The sequence below is a fragment of the Fundulus heteroclitus genome, chromosome 5 (genome assembly GCF_011125445.2).
Source record: "Fundulus heteroclitus isolate FHET01 chromosome 5, MU-UCD_Fhet_4.1, whole genome shotgun sequence".
Taxonomy (NCBI): domain Eukaryota; kingdom Metazoa; phylum Chordata; class Actinopteri; order Cyprinodontiformes; family Fundulidae; genus Fundulus; species Fundulus heteroclitus.
The window spans coordinates 20,148,603-20,163,391 of NC_046365.1; the positions used below are offsets into that span (position 1 = coordinate 20,148,603).

General features: G+C 40.2%; 1 protein-coding gene across 1 annotated transcript in view; it reads left to right on the forward strand.

The window, feature by feature from the left end:
* The first annotated feature begins 12,066 nt into the window (after positions 1–12,066).
* Positions 12,067–14,789, forward strand: part of LOC118563047 (FERM and PDZ domain-containing protein 1-like) — a 35,951-nt gene continuing 33,228 nt past the window's right edge. The window contains exon 1 of the mRNA XM_036136641.1: positions 12,067–12,372. The gene's annotated coding sequence lies outside the window, so the exon portion shown is untranslated. The remainder of the gene's footprint in view (positions 12,373–14,789) is intronic.

A 14,789-nucleotide genomic window follows, 5' to 3' on the forward strand; every position in this document is an offset into this window, starting at 1 on the left:
AACCTAACCTACAGTGGAATGGTTTAGTTTTAAAGGTTATTAATGTGTTAAAACAACCTGGTCAAATTTCAGAAAATCTGCATAAATACCATCCAATCAGACTGAGCTTAAGGTACCCCTCAAAGAGGAATAGGCAAAAACATCTGTCTCTAGATGTGCAAAGTTGACAGAGAAATTAGCGACTCAAGGGAGACTGCATACAAATGCCATTCTTTGCAGATTTTAGTTTGATAAAATTAAAAACCTTGTTTCCTTCTCTTTACACTTCACAATTATGCAGTACTTTGTTTCAGCATATCACATACAATCCAAATAAAATTCAGAGGAGTTTGTGGCTCTAACGTGACAAAATGTGAAAATGTTATGAATACTGTGGAACAGCACTTTAGTGAAACACTAAATAATACCAATTTATCACATAATCTAACACCAGTATTTTGGGAAAGATGTAGGCCATGTTTAAACGATAAGCTTCTCAACATGCTTTTGTTTTTCTTACTATTTCAAATTGTATGATAAAGAGGAAGAAAATCTTCATCACAGGCTCTTTTTTTTTAGATGGAAAACAACATTAAAGTCTTTCTGTCTTCATTTTTGCCTCACTCTCTTTTCTCCACGTCATAAAGCTTGCAGCTTGCAAGCAGAAATTCCCTCAAACATGAGGCCTGCATGTGTTGGCGCGCGGACCACTTTGTGTCCATCGCATGTCTTGCCACATCATCAGCCTGACAAAAAGCGCTCCGTCTGTATCCTGATAGGACTGAACGGTTCGCCGTCACTCGTGTTTTAGCACCAAAACGTGGAGAGTTTTCACGGTGAAAAGGAACATTTTAGAGCAGTTATAAGCTTCGTTATAAGATTTGCGCAATCATGCTCGACCTGATAAACTAATGTTATTTTTCTGCCTCTTCTTTTCAGTGAGATTAGCACCACTGCAACGTTGGCCTGCCAGGAATGCCCATGGGCTTGCCTTTTCATGGTCAGCATAGTTGAGGTCCAAGTTCAGTTTAGTTGAACTTTGGCTGCAAAACCTGGCAGAAAATCAAAGCAGTGCGTGGGGTTATTGCTCCATTGATGTTTACTTTGGCAGGCCAACTCTCTGTTAGAAATAATGGGCTTACACTGAGCAATGTAGCACTTGCGCCGTCTGTACCAGTGATGGGAGACAGAAGGCTTGTAATATTTTGTTTGTTAGACTATTGCCACCAAAATGTACTTGGGTAACAGTTTGCAAGAACTGATTTGAAAATCTGTTAAAAAAAGATTTGTGAGCAGAAGAAAGGATCATGGTGATAAATAGATTAGATTGGAGACTAGATTTAGATTCTGACGGTATTTGTGAAAAAAAAAATTTAAAAACTAACGTGCTAATGACTGCCTTATTTTCCTCTGAGCATTTATACGAATTTAACCTAAAACATAACTTTCCCTCAGTTTTGGCTGTATCATTATTGCTGGGCTCTTTTACAGTTTCCCTACATCTACTGCCAGCTGGCTGGAAACCCAAGCAAACCTTTTTAGGGCTCTTTGAGTCAACAGTCCGTGCAATTTTTTTGGAAACATAGTCTGGATTGTCTGGAGTGACTGCACAGTGCTAATCAGATGTCTTCAAAAGAGATAAGTATTTAACTTTTCATCCAATAATAAATAACATACACTTTGGTTACGTGTGAGACATTCTGTGCTAATCCTTTCCAGTTTGTGCTCGGTGGGGCTGTATGTGCAACGATCCGGCTCCCTCTCCCCTTCCATCTCTCTTTCTCTCTCTCTAATCCCAGACGAAAGGGAGTTGGACGCTCAGTCCAAAAAGTTGGGATTTGTGAATGTTTAAACCAACTTCTAGGAGAGAGAGAGAGAGAGAGAGAGAGAGAATGAGCACAAAAACACTGATTCATAACAGAGAATGTCAGCAAGAGAAATATTGCACAAAATTAAGGCTCGGAAATTATGGAGATTTTGAAAGACAAGGCAGTGAACTTTGAGGCTTCAGGCCTTGAAGGTTTTTTCTATTAAAGCTATGTTGAAGGTAGGGATAGGGATCAGTATCACAGTATCCCAAGGTTTTAAAAAGTCATGGCTTTCAAAAACACTAAAAGTTAAACGTCCTTTTAGTGAGATTCTAGAGAGATTTCCAGAGGAACAGGAGTTTTCTATGGCTGTGTGGACCACACTCGCTCTGTACGGCACTTTCTTACCTGTTTTGGACTGCCGCTCACTATTCGCCTGTATAGCCAGACTGACTTATGGCATACGGACGACATATCAGTCTGGAAAACTGCTGGTAGAGCCCGGTTTCAAAGGCGGGACTAACAGGGTCAGCGGAAACAGGTTAGAACCAATCAGGTACTTACGGACGTGACGTAAAGTCCAAGCAACACTCTCTGTTTTAGCTCTTAGAGCGGCCAGTTGTTGAATTTTTAGATATATCCAGCACATTCAGGACATAATAAAGGGCATGATTTAAAGATTGCTTCATTGCACGTGCCATCTTGATTGTTATGGTTACAGAAAAGCGCTGCTGCGTTATGGGTAAAGGTCGTAAACTCCCGCCTCCGGCGCTGTTATTGGTCCAGTAAGTTTTAGACCGGAGATCGTGGAGCAACAGACGAAAGTCGACGCTTGACAAATACTTTTGAACTTTAAAATATGGGAGGAAAATGTCTGAAAAGCCCACACCACAGACACAGCAAGTTACCATGACCGAGGCTTTGGCATTCACATGGGTGCTGAAAGACAGCAGGTGAGTTTATTGTCCGTATTTGGACAATGTAACAAATGTATATTTGAAAAGTCAGAGAAATGTAACCTAGTTGTCTGTGTCTTCAACTGTGTGTGCTATGCCAGCAGTTTTGCTATTATGTGTGAGAAAAATTTAAATCAAATAATTAAAATATAAGCTGTTTTTCACAACACTGCAAAGCAAAAGCATACTATGATATGATTCCATATTTTTTACAAGGACAATCGTGCTGTGGATAACTCAACCTGATTTATTGCATTTACAGGTACTTAATATATACATATTTATATTTTCTTTTTCAGATTTGTGAAGAATGGGTTTCTACCTGTACCACAGTCAACATTCCTCTCCCTCAAAGTGACCACACTGTAATGCCAAGATTCCTCAGGGGAAATATTATCAATAGGAGAGCTAACCCAGGATTTTATCAGCTTTGAGAAAAATACTTGAGCTTAGTTTATCAGAAAAAAAAGGAATCACATAAAGCACATCTTGCAGAGAAGCCTGTTCTCATTCTATTCGATGAGACCCTAGATCTAGTGGAGAGATGCATACGAAATATACTCCTAGCACCCCTTGGAAAAGGAGGATTCTGGGAGAATTCTGGCCTCCCTTTCAGACAGTCTTCCTACAGGAGGGTAACCATACTACTGTGTCTCTCTGTGGTCAAATGTCTGCAAGAACTATGCATTATCAATGGCAAAGTAAATGTGTTTGATAGACAATTCCTCAGGATTTGCAACCTTGACCACAACTTTTTTTTTTTTTAAAGGTGCCGCAAAATAAGTCATTTTAGGCCGTAGCAGTCACACAAAAACCTTACCACTTCCTGGAGGGACTGAACCAGTCATCATCTTTAAGGCAACATCTTAGAGGTTTATGAAAAAGTGTTCGCATAGACTGCTGTGATGTATATGGGAGTGAGGTTATAAGTCGGTGGAAGCCCGCTTTGGCCGTGGCCTCTGTTGGAATAATCGTTAGCATTAGCCTCCAAGACCAGCTAATCTGGAGTTATACCAAATTTAAAAAACAAGATCTTTTCAAGGAGGTGATAGATTTACTATTCTAAACTTGTAAGAGAACTTCACTTTAAAAATGTTGAGCTTTTTTTCTGAAACTAAACATTGGAGCAAAGTTTTTTTAAACCTCTTTTTATGTCCACGTTCGCTTTGTTCAGTATTTTTTGAATACGCGTCAAAGCTAAACCAATTTCTGTTTGGTTTAAATAAAGACAAGGCTTTCATCCAACTTTAGTGTACTGTGAACAATGACCATCACTGCACTTTTCCGAGTAAGCAGAGTGTTTTCTGTGTTACTGACGTGTCCTGTCGCTTCTACAGGAGACGCCAAAAAGGCACTGCGGTACAAACAGTGAGCTGCTGACAAACAATACCGGGGCCCAGTGCCATCTCCAGCTGCTTCCTCTCTACAAAGGCCTTCACTGAAGTGGATTGTACTTATTTATTCCGCTTTATGAGGCTAACATAAAAGACTGAGCCATTTATGTGTGTGTGTTTTTTTTTTTTTTTACTTTAACTTGATTTGAGAACAGGGAGCCCCCTGTCTAGGGAATCAAAGGGTTTTACTCGTTTGATACTTGTCTTTAAGCCGCAGATGCTGAGTCCAGCTGTTTTTATTTATTTATTATTTTATTTTTTTATGTTATTTTTTGTGGTGGGGGGGGGGGGTTACTAATTCTACTGGCTGTTTATTTTATTCCATTATATTTTGTACGTGTTGTATGGAACAGCTCTGAATAGTGTGTACCCAACGTGTTGTTGAAAGCATGATGGTGATGTTAGTGTGAAGAACCAGGTGAAACTTCTGATGTGGAAGTCAAACTAACAAATGTTCAGGGAAGAACTTCCCCCAATTAAACAACTCAAGCCCTAAACTTTTCAAGCCTTCTGGTGCAAACGCTAGATTATTTATTATGTCACTCTCATATGAGCATGCATCTTTATTTTGTCAGAATTTTCTCAACCAGACAACCTCAGGCTGCTGAATGTGTTATGCCACAACCCCGCTGTGACTCAGAACTCCCCTGGTCTTATACCGAAACAACTACAGACAGCAAAAACGTTGACATTATTTTTTTTCTGAGGAGATAGGAGAATGTCTGCAGTTACTTGCAAAAGCATTAAAGGAAATATCTTTAAAAAGTGCTATTCATGTGTAGTCAGCCCTCCTTATTCTGGTATCATTAAATAAAATACGAGCCAAGCAATTGCCTTCAGACACCATCCATCTATTGATAAATAGTCAAACTGTGTGTAATTTAATCTCAGTATGGCTAGAGTTGTTCTGTAAAAGGTCACAGAGATTGATTTGTCAGGGTAAAAGCCACAAAGAAGCCCGTGGTAACTCTGGAGGAGCTGCAGAGAAGCTACTCTAGGTCAGATGAGATGAAAAATCGGACTTTGTGGTCCGCACACAGAACACTGTGTACAGTGGAAAACTAAAACTGTACATGCCTCTGCATAAACCATCCCGAAGGCGAATCATGGTGGTGGTAGAAGCATGCTTTGTTTTTGTCAGCAGGGACATGGAAGCTATAGAAAGAGTCGATCTGAATGTGATTAAAACTAAATACATGGCAGTTCTGGTACAAAGCCTACCAGGGTGTGGCAAAAGATTTGAGAATTGGGAAGTTTTCACCATCCAGCAGGATAACTGCTCTAAAGATAAAGCCAAAACTACAAATGATCAAAATACTTACATCAAACCATATTCATGTGTTAGACCAGGGGTCTGCAACCTGTGGCTCCAGAGCCGCATGTGGCTCTTTACACCTTCAGTTTTGGCTCTTAAAAACTTAGACCAAAAATGCGGGGGAGGAAATTGGTCAATGTTTCTAAATGTAAAGGTAATTTAAAATTGCTAGCTTTAGGATGCATTTAGTTCTGCAATATATGCATAACATTTCTAGAAAGAAAGAAACTAATGGTGTATAGAATATTTTACTATAGCGAAATGAAGTATCTGTTTTTGCCAATAGGTTGCAAACGACTTGCTTTTTCATAATTTTTATGCCATTTGCTATAAAAATCAAATGTCCAATTGAAGAAAATGCATTAAACCTAAATATAAGAATACTGTTGGTTTGAATAATAAACCTTTATCTTTAATTAAAAAATGTAAACAAATTTCATATAGTATAATATAAAAATGTTGAATGTTGTTTTAAAGAGATTTGTAACTTTTGTGGCTCTAAACAAAACCTGTTTAGCTGGATCGAGGGCAAAAATGGCTCTGTGGGTTGTAAAGGTTGCTGACCCCTGTGTTAATCCAAAATCCAGCTGAGAATGTCATAAAAGGCATAAGTATAGCTATGGTATTGTATATATATATAGAGATAATGGATTTGGCTGAGTAGCAGTATTTTGTGCTACACACCTACCAGACAACGCAGACGATCTTATGTAAATAAATCAAAATTACTCATTTGTCTTTTGAAAAAGCGAAAGAATGCAGGTGGGTGATGTTCCGCAAGCTTATCCCATGAGAATTTCTCCAAACTGAGATCACTCAGGCTACTGTATATTGGATTTAGGTACTGACTTCTCTTATGTATCCCACAAAGCTCCACTTTAGCCCTAATCTTACACTTCTTGTGCAAACAAACTCAAAAAGTAAGAGAAGCCGGAACAGCAAGCACCCTTCCCCTAAAAGTGACAACGGTCTTTACCCTAAATGTGGTAAGTACCTCCACAGTCGCTCGGGAAACTTGGCCATTTCCCAGACACATCCTGTCAGGAATGGCAAAGCCTCACGTCTGCAGCCGATTAGGGAGAAAGATTAAGGCCTGCCAGGAGAAACCGGGCCATGGTGGAGGTGTGGGTACTGGGAGAGACGGAATGAATAAAAGACAAGTTCAAACCAAAACAGGCCTGCTGGGCTTATCCACCATCAGCTGCAGAGTGGTTGAGCTTCCTGATAAAGATGCAAGGAGCCATGTGGAGGAGAAGAAGATGGAGGGGAGGGAAATGCCCAGCCATTAAGTTTACATAGGTTTCAGCCCCCACCACCAACTGATCCCATGCCATCCAAAATATATTAGCTCTTCTTTCCTTTTACCTTCATCTCATCTCTCACCCGACGTGATGGCCCCTTTGAACCAGGCTCATGCTGGCGCTCTGAGCTCTTATCCAGTCTGTCCTCATAATAATTTACAGTAGCACACTTCTCTATCTGGGATAACCCCCTGATGGGAGAAAACAGTTTCATCTCTCTCTGTATTAGACACACCGCTTTGGTTTCAGTGAGATCTTCATCTGGATCCTTTTCATCTTTGTCCTAATGAAGCTTTGCTGTGAAATGTTTGTTGTACAGTGGGAAATCAGCGCTGCACATCTCTAACTACTGTTTTGGTGCAGGATTACGAGGGGGAGAAATTTAAAATGGCATCAGGAGATAGCAGAGGCAAGCTTATACAGTTCAAATTCAAGATAAAACGAGCAAATATTTGTCTAAAGTCCTTATGTATAGACAAGTTCTTATGATATGAGGTATCATCAACAAATACAATAATTTAAAACATTGTTGTAAATTATTGTTGCCAGTGACCATTTGAGATGAACCGATTAAATGTTAAGTTCTGATGTGTGTGCTGGATTTGTTTTTTCCACAGCTTCTAGTGGGCCCTAACTTTGATTAGGGGGCCTTCTGACAGCTCAACAGATATCGCCTGTATATCATTCATATTTGAACATTTGTGCTTTAAACGTCTAACATCATCATTAATAATGTTCACGACTGGAAAACAACAAATCAAAACACATCTTTGACATAGAGCCAACTATTTTGCAAGACACACTGTCATTTCACAGGATTTTAAGAGCATTCTTAACAAATGAGAAGCAAGTCTTGGCTCAGATTCCAAATTGGATTTTTGTATTGTATGAAGATGCTTTTACTTCTGAATGCATTAGATTTTATTTAAGCGTGTCAGATTAAAAGGAAAGGTTAGTTTATTTGTATAGTTATATCCATGGGTAATTCAAAAGGCTTTACAGGAAAAACCAAAGAACAAAGATAAGACACAGTGAAAATACCATTACATAAAGCATACATGAAATAAACCGTATAAAACAACAGTAAACATGCAAGCATTGAATAAAACGGGGAAAAGAATTAAAAGAGGGCTCAATAAAAATGCATGACACAAATCTGATTTGTATTAGTGAAAAATGTCAACTACGGTAGTTTTTTCTCCCATTTTGCGGTTGTCTGCGTGTTGGTCTGGCCCATAAAATCCTCATAAAAGACATTGAAGTTTGTGGTTGTAAACGGAATTTATTTACCTGAAGTTATTGACTGCGACTTTGGTCAACCTGACTTTGGTTAACATTCTGTTGCTCTTGGGAGCCACCTGGTGGTGTGGAGGCCCTTAAACTGTTACATTTATTTTCTTTTGCCCTAGGCCATCTCAGACATTGTCATATGAAGAAATTAGTGTTTTTCCTAATCTACTGAAACACATTTCATAGGAAATAAAGTTGGTATTTGTCCCGTTTAGAGGGGTGCAGAACGTTCTATACGTTTTATGTTGAAGCTTAAATCAGTTGCCTCAATTTGTTTGATTAATCAACATTACCCGCATGTCTGTGATAAGTTCCAGTAACTCAATCTCTCTTTCTTCTATTCTTATTTTAAATCAAGGGTAGCTCCACCATCTAGTGGTTGTACCTGTAATACAATAGCTCTTGAAATCATACCCCATTTATAGGCAATAAAGCGATGCGGTACATAAAATACAATTCACGTTGCTTCTGTGGCAATACAAATAACTCCAAGCCAGTCATCTGAAGTTCATCCATACTCCGCTAATGATGCTAATAAAGGCTAATGACAAAAAAAAAAGATGCTCATCTCTTCTTTCATGTCAGCCATGAAACAAGAAACAACATCTCTGTTCCTCAGGACAGTGCTGAATGGATTTTGGCTTCAGAGTGTGGCTCATCCGCTTTGAAAATCTTTTTTTTTCTTTTCTTTTTTTATTCACATAAGAGAGGAGGCAACTAGAGCTAGCGAGAGAAAGCAGGCAAAGGATTGTTTGGAGTCAGAAACACATTTCAAAGGCTTCCCCAAAACCAGACTGCAAAATCTGAGATGAAACCAGCTAATAAAGCGCCACACAGTAATAAATAATGCAACAAGAGGAAACAACATGAAAGATCTTTTCATCTCCTTACAGAGAGGAAACTGGAAGAAGAAAAGACCAGAATGTGTGTATGCTCTGTTCTGTAGTTATTGGAGTTGTTTGTTGGACTTGCCTTAAAACTTTTGGTCCACAGAAGACATTTCTTTCTCTTCTAAATTCTTGACATTAACTAATTTAAGGTTCAGAGAAAAGGAAAAACGACAAAAGGAAAACATATGCTTACTTATTTTTTAGTCACAACTCGGTGACCTCCAGCATTTGGCCTCAGTCTCTTTACTTGTTTTTACTCATCTTTAGAAATCCTCTGTTCTGGACTCGCATCTCTGTGTGTTCCGCGATTCATTCATTATGGTTGCTTTGATTATTTTCACCAACGTTTACTCATACAGAAATATAGTGCAATCATAGCTTTCCTGCCCTTTCTAGAGCAGAGCCGAGTCTCATGACTCAGTACCATCAAAAGGCCAAAAGAAAATCCCCTTGCACCCACCCAAAATAGTTCTGTCCACCATCCGACGACCACGGATGGAGATCAAACCAACCTCAAAGCAGGGGTGTCGAGACAAGAGCAACAAGAGAGTTTCCTCCCCTAACTGCCCGTTAATTCAAGCGGACTTGCGTGGGAGCGTGGGCTTCCTAAGGAGGATGAAAGGGCTCAAGCAATGGTTGGAATTATTGTAGGCTGCACAGAGGATTTACAAGTGTTAATGCTGCCTGTAAAGGCAGTGTTTGTGTGTTGGTGGAGGAAAATTTAGACAAGACAGCAGCAAAATTATGAGACGTGACAGAGAAGTTGTACAGCACTGACACCTTGTGGTCAGAAGGGTAAACTGACTGTAAACTAAACACATTTTAACAAATGAAACACAACAGACACTGAGGATAATTTTACCTAACAATAAAATAAGATTGTAAAAAAAATCTTTCACCACTTCATGGACTTTAAATTAAAGAAACTAACTCAATGTGGAAAATTATCAGATTTTTTACGAAAAAGGCCAAGAAACAAAGGGAAAAAACTACGCCAGGGCCTTACCGAGAGAACATTAATGAAACCAAACTCCTGGGTGCAGATTTGCTGCTAGAGAACCAGACATTCTTATTGTTCATTATGACTGCCTCGATCCATGTTGTTTTCTCAGGCTTGTTTGTCTGCTTGAACAGTTTTTTCAGTCCACTGCCAGACCATTTCTTTTGTTTAATGGTTAAGCCTCTTTAGACTGGTCTCCAAAAGATTGTAGCCATAAGTCTCCCAAACACAAAATGTGGAAAAGCTCACATGAAAGGAATACTATTGCATTTCATTGCAGATGTACAGCTCAAAATAAAATACACATCTTAATTTTACATAAATGTTTCGTGCAACTTACAAGCTGAATTGAACCTTGAAAAATGGTGAGAGGGAGAACAGCAAAACTTCCATTTTAACCATAATCATACCCCTTAAACTGACTCATCACCAAAGATAAATCATCAAAGTACCATAGAAAATTAAAAGAAAAAAAAAGAAAACCCTGATCAGCAGCTCTAACCATAAAAACTATTGATAATTGAGAATAGGCGTAAATAATACTCTACATTTTACTTACATGCCTCCAGAGATATGGTGAGGAGCTCTGTTATCCAGGGCAAGCTCAGAGTAGAGCCGCTGCTTTGGATGGGTGTCTGGGTTTCTCTCCTGGACCTGTTGCCCCTGCAACCTGATAAGCAGAAGATGGACGGACGGACGGATGGATGGATGGATGCCTTTTTATTAAAATGCTAAGAGAAACAGATATGGTTTTGAGCTACCTCTATAGTTATGCTGCTATAGGCTTAGGCTGCTTGAGGACATCAGGGTCTATTTTTCTCACTCTGCTGATTTCTCCTACTGTTCTCCAATGTGCATTGTTTGTTGTCTCTTTTTTTCTTCATAGTAGGTACACCTGGTCTGGCGTTCTGTTAGCTGTGACATCATGCAACGAAGACAGATCACCTGCTATTACCATCTAATGAAGAACAGATTACTGGATCAATGTGTGCTTCTGTGCTTTCTGTGTCTCTGCTCTGTCTTCTCTAACCCCCAGTCGGTCGAGGCAGATGACCGTTCATACTGAGCCTGGTTCTGCTGGAGGTTTTTCCTTCCCGTTAAAGGGGAGTTTTCCTCTCCACTGTCGCTTCATGCTTGCTCAGTATGAGGGATTGCTGCAAAGCCATGGACTCTCCCTGTAGCTCTACGCTCTTTCATGAGTGGACGCTGCTTGTCAAGACTTGATGCAATCTGCTGGGTTTCCTTAGACAGGACACTTTTTCACCAATCTGTATAATCTGATCCAATCTGTATAATCTTATTGAATTTGACTTTGTACAGTGCCTTGGCATGACACGTATCATGGCTCTATATAAATAAAATTGTATTAAGTTTTATTACATTGTGTTATTTTTTAATTGATACTCTTCTATACTTGATTGTCTCATGAGAGATGGCTGTCTTTATTCCTACACAAACCTCTCGGCTAACTGATAACTGATGACTCTGGGGTGATGAACTACAGGCTGCAGTGGCGGCGTTTGTAGCACTATTGCCCTGCAGGAAGAAGGTCTTACTTTGAACCCCAGCTATGAGGTTTTGCATGTTCTCCCTGTGCATGCATGGGTTCTCTCCGAGGTACTCTGGCCTCCCCCCACAAAACATAAAAAAGACATAAATAAATATGGTAACTGTATAGATGAGTTACCGTCTATAAATAAATGCCTTCCGGTAAGTGGTAGTGAACCCCAGCCGCCGGCAGGGGGCGACATATATCTATTTTTTTTGCCCTGTTACCTTATTTTCTGTGAGCTAATCAGGATGTACCATCGGACACATATTAAGAAGAATAATATACGTTTGTTTTATATTGTGTTGTGTCTATTTGTGGGCCCTGCAATATATACAAATTCAACCTTCTTTGCCTCCTGCCGTTTTATTAAAGAAGCACTCAGTCTCACTACCTGTATGCAGACTCTTTGTACAATTCCCACAAGAGCAGGTGCAGAAAAAACTCCGCCATTGGTTTGCCGCCCGTGTTGCTTTATTTCAAACTTTCACTGGGTTTGTGTTAGAGAGAGAGAGAGAGAGAGAGAGAGAGAGAGAGAGAGAGAGAGAGAGAGAGAGAGAGAGAGAGAGAGAGAGAGAGAGAGAGAGAGAGAGAGAGATGGGATTGTTGATTGGGGAGATTAGCGACGTTTAAGCGCCTCGCCGCGTCTCTCCGCATCACCTGCTCCGAGACCTAGGCATGGACTACCAGACGCTCCTTATGACTTTGCCCCGCAGGACGTGGCGCTCTGGACCCTCCAGGTGAAATGGATTGACTGTCTCCTTCGCACTCCGCGGAAGGTGCGGCTGGTTTGCGGCGCTCCACCAAGTTCTTCGCCGGAACCAGGGACGGTCGGGACGGCCCGCCCTGCGCGCAGGAGAGGATTATAGGACGGGAACAGCCGCTCCTCGGTAAGGTCTTTAATCCTCGTTGTTATACAGCCAACTAGACCCACTGAGAACCGGACGGAAAGTGCCAAAAACAGATTCGGTGCAAGGGAATCACTCAAACATGGAGAAAGAATAAATATTGTTAATTATGAGGGGGAAAGGGCTAGGATTAAACAGAAGGAGCCAATAAAAGCTTCCACTGTTGTTCTGCTCATCACAATAGGATGATTATGTGTTAATTGAGAGGTTTGTCTAATAACTCCATGCACTAAATGAAAAAACATGCATAGTAGACTTTTTATAGACATGCAATAAATAAATAATTTATTTTATGTATCCGGTTTCACCCCTCCTGTCACTCATTCATAACTTTACCTCCAACCAAATATGCACCAAGTAGCCAAAAAGCGCCATGTTGGATTTATATTCTCAGGAAGGATCTGACCAATGGGATTATTCTGTTCAATTTACACAGCGCCTATTCACAAGAATCTGCTTCACAAGACAGCAGGTTCGTTTCTTATCTATTTGCATACAGTCCAATTTGCTCCAAAATTTAATCATGCCATTGAAATCTTTCCAAATCAATCTGATCCCACGGGTTCCGATCCAAAAACGTGCCAATTCTGTTCTGTCGAACTCAGTTGTTCACAAAATGCTAATCAGCAAAACGGTGTTTATCTGAGGAAGCCAGCAGATTGTTTTATATCCAGACTTTGCAGTAGTCCCTCATCCTGAACTAGCATATGGCGACAGTGGAGAGGAACCACCCCCTGCTATAACAGGAGCATTATAAACCGGTGTGGCATTAATTTTTCGCCACCGGTTCTTTTATCGTGTTGACCTGAAGGTCTGCTGTGGTGTACGGCACCCAACTGGAAGCAGCAGATCCCAGAAGCTGTGAGGTGAGGTATTCCGCAGATCTGATTTATTTTGCCCATCACATCCCAAAAATACTCAATATGACTGAGATCTGGGGAATCAGTCGGACAATTCTTCCTCCAACTTGCTGTTATGTTCCTCAAACCATTCTTGAACCATTTTTTTTTTATTTGTGGCAGGGAGCATTAGCCAAGTGAAAAAGCCCACAGACATCATCAGACAACACTTTCAGGACTGAGAGCACCAACATCCATTATGAAATGGTCAAGTGTAATTAACAGCTGATCCTCTGTGCATTATTGAGTCACACTGCTTAATGGGGAATTTACAACCTCAGCAGGTGAAGTCATGCCTTGAGTGGACATTTGCTGCAATGTCAAGAAAATTACATAACATTGGCTCCAAAAAATAAAAATAAAAAAAATGCACAGTATTAGCCATTCTAAGAAAATGGGCAAACTTACTAACTGCTTAACCAAATCTAAGCAAAAACCTGCCTACAGCTCCTGGTGGGTTCTGACGCACTTTCAACTAGCGGGGATGTAACCCCCACAGCAACATCTGCCCCTGCCCACTGCATCCATTAGCTAGCCCTCTTCTCATTGTGCATCCTGTGTTATCCTGGTAAGTGACGCACATGTAAACAGGAATTTATGGTTTGAATAAGATAATAGGATTCATCAAACAACGCCTCTTCTTCCAGTGCTCTTTTGATCCCCATGGTCTGCTCTGTTAGAGGTCAGGATGGGCGTCCTGATGGGTCTACAGCGCACTGAGTTCTGGCTTTTCTGTCTTCAGTAATCAGACCAAAATGGAAATCCTCCGCTGCCCACCTGCATTATTGAGCTGTGATCCTGTCGCTGGTTCACCACTGCTCCTACCTTGCACCACCATTGATGGAAACCACTGCAGAACAGGGGAAACCCCACAAGAGCTGCCCTCAACCCAGTCGTCTAGCCGTCACAATTCGGCCCTCGTCAAAGCCTTTGCCCGTTTTTCAAACATCAATATTAAGGACGAAATGCTCACTTAACCGGGTGTTATTCAACAGCCAGAGTGACATGATGTTGTAATGTTACATGCCTGATCGATGTATGTGTGTGGAAAACACTGGAAGGTGTCATGAGGGTTAATCTGTCCGTCATCAGATAGTCTCAGACTTACCCCTGGCTGCTTTCACAGCAATCAAGTCAGTCATTTTACTGTGTTCAACCACTGCTGAAGAATTGATGAACAGACTAATAGTAAATACTCTGAGTGAAATGTGTTTTACTAATGCATCATTGCACATTTATACACACACACACACACACACGCACACACACACACACACACACATATATATATATATATATATATATATATATATATATATATATATATATATATATATATATATATATATATATATATATAGATATAGATATAGATAGATAGATAGATAGATAGATAGATAGATAGATAGATAGATAGATAGATAGATATGCATGTTCACTACCATATTTTTTTGCTTTATCCTGCTGGAATGCTGGAATACCCTGTGTTGTTTCCATTGT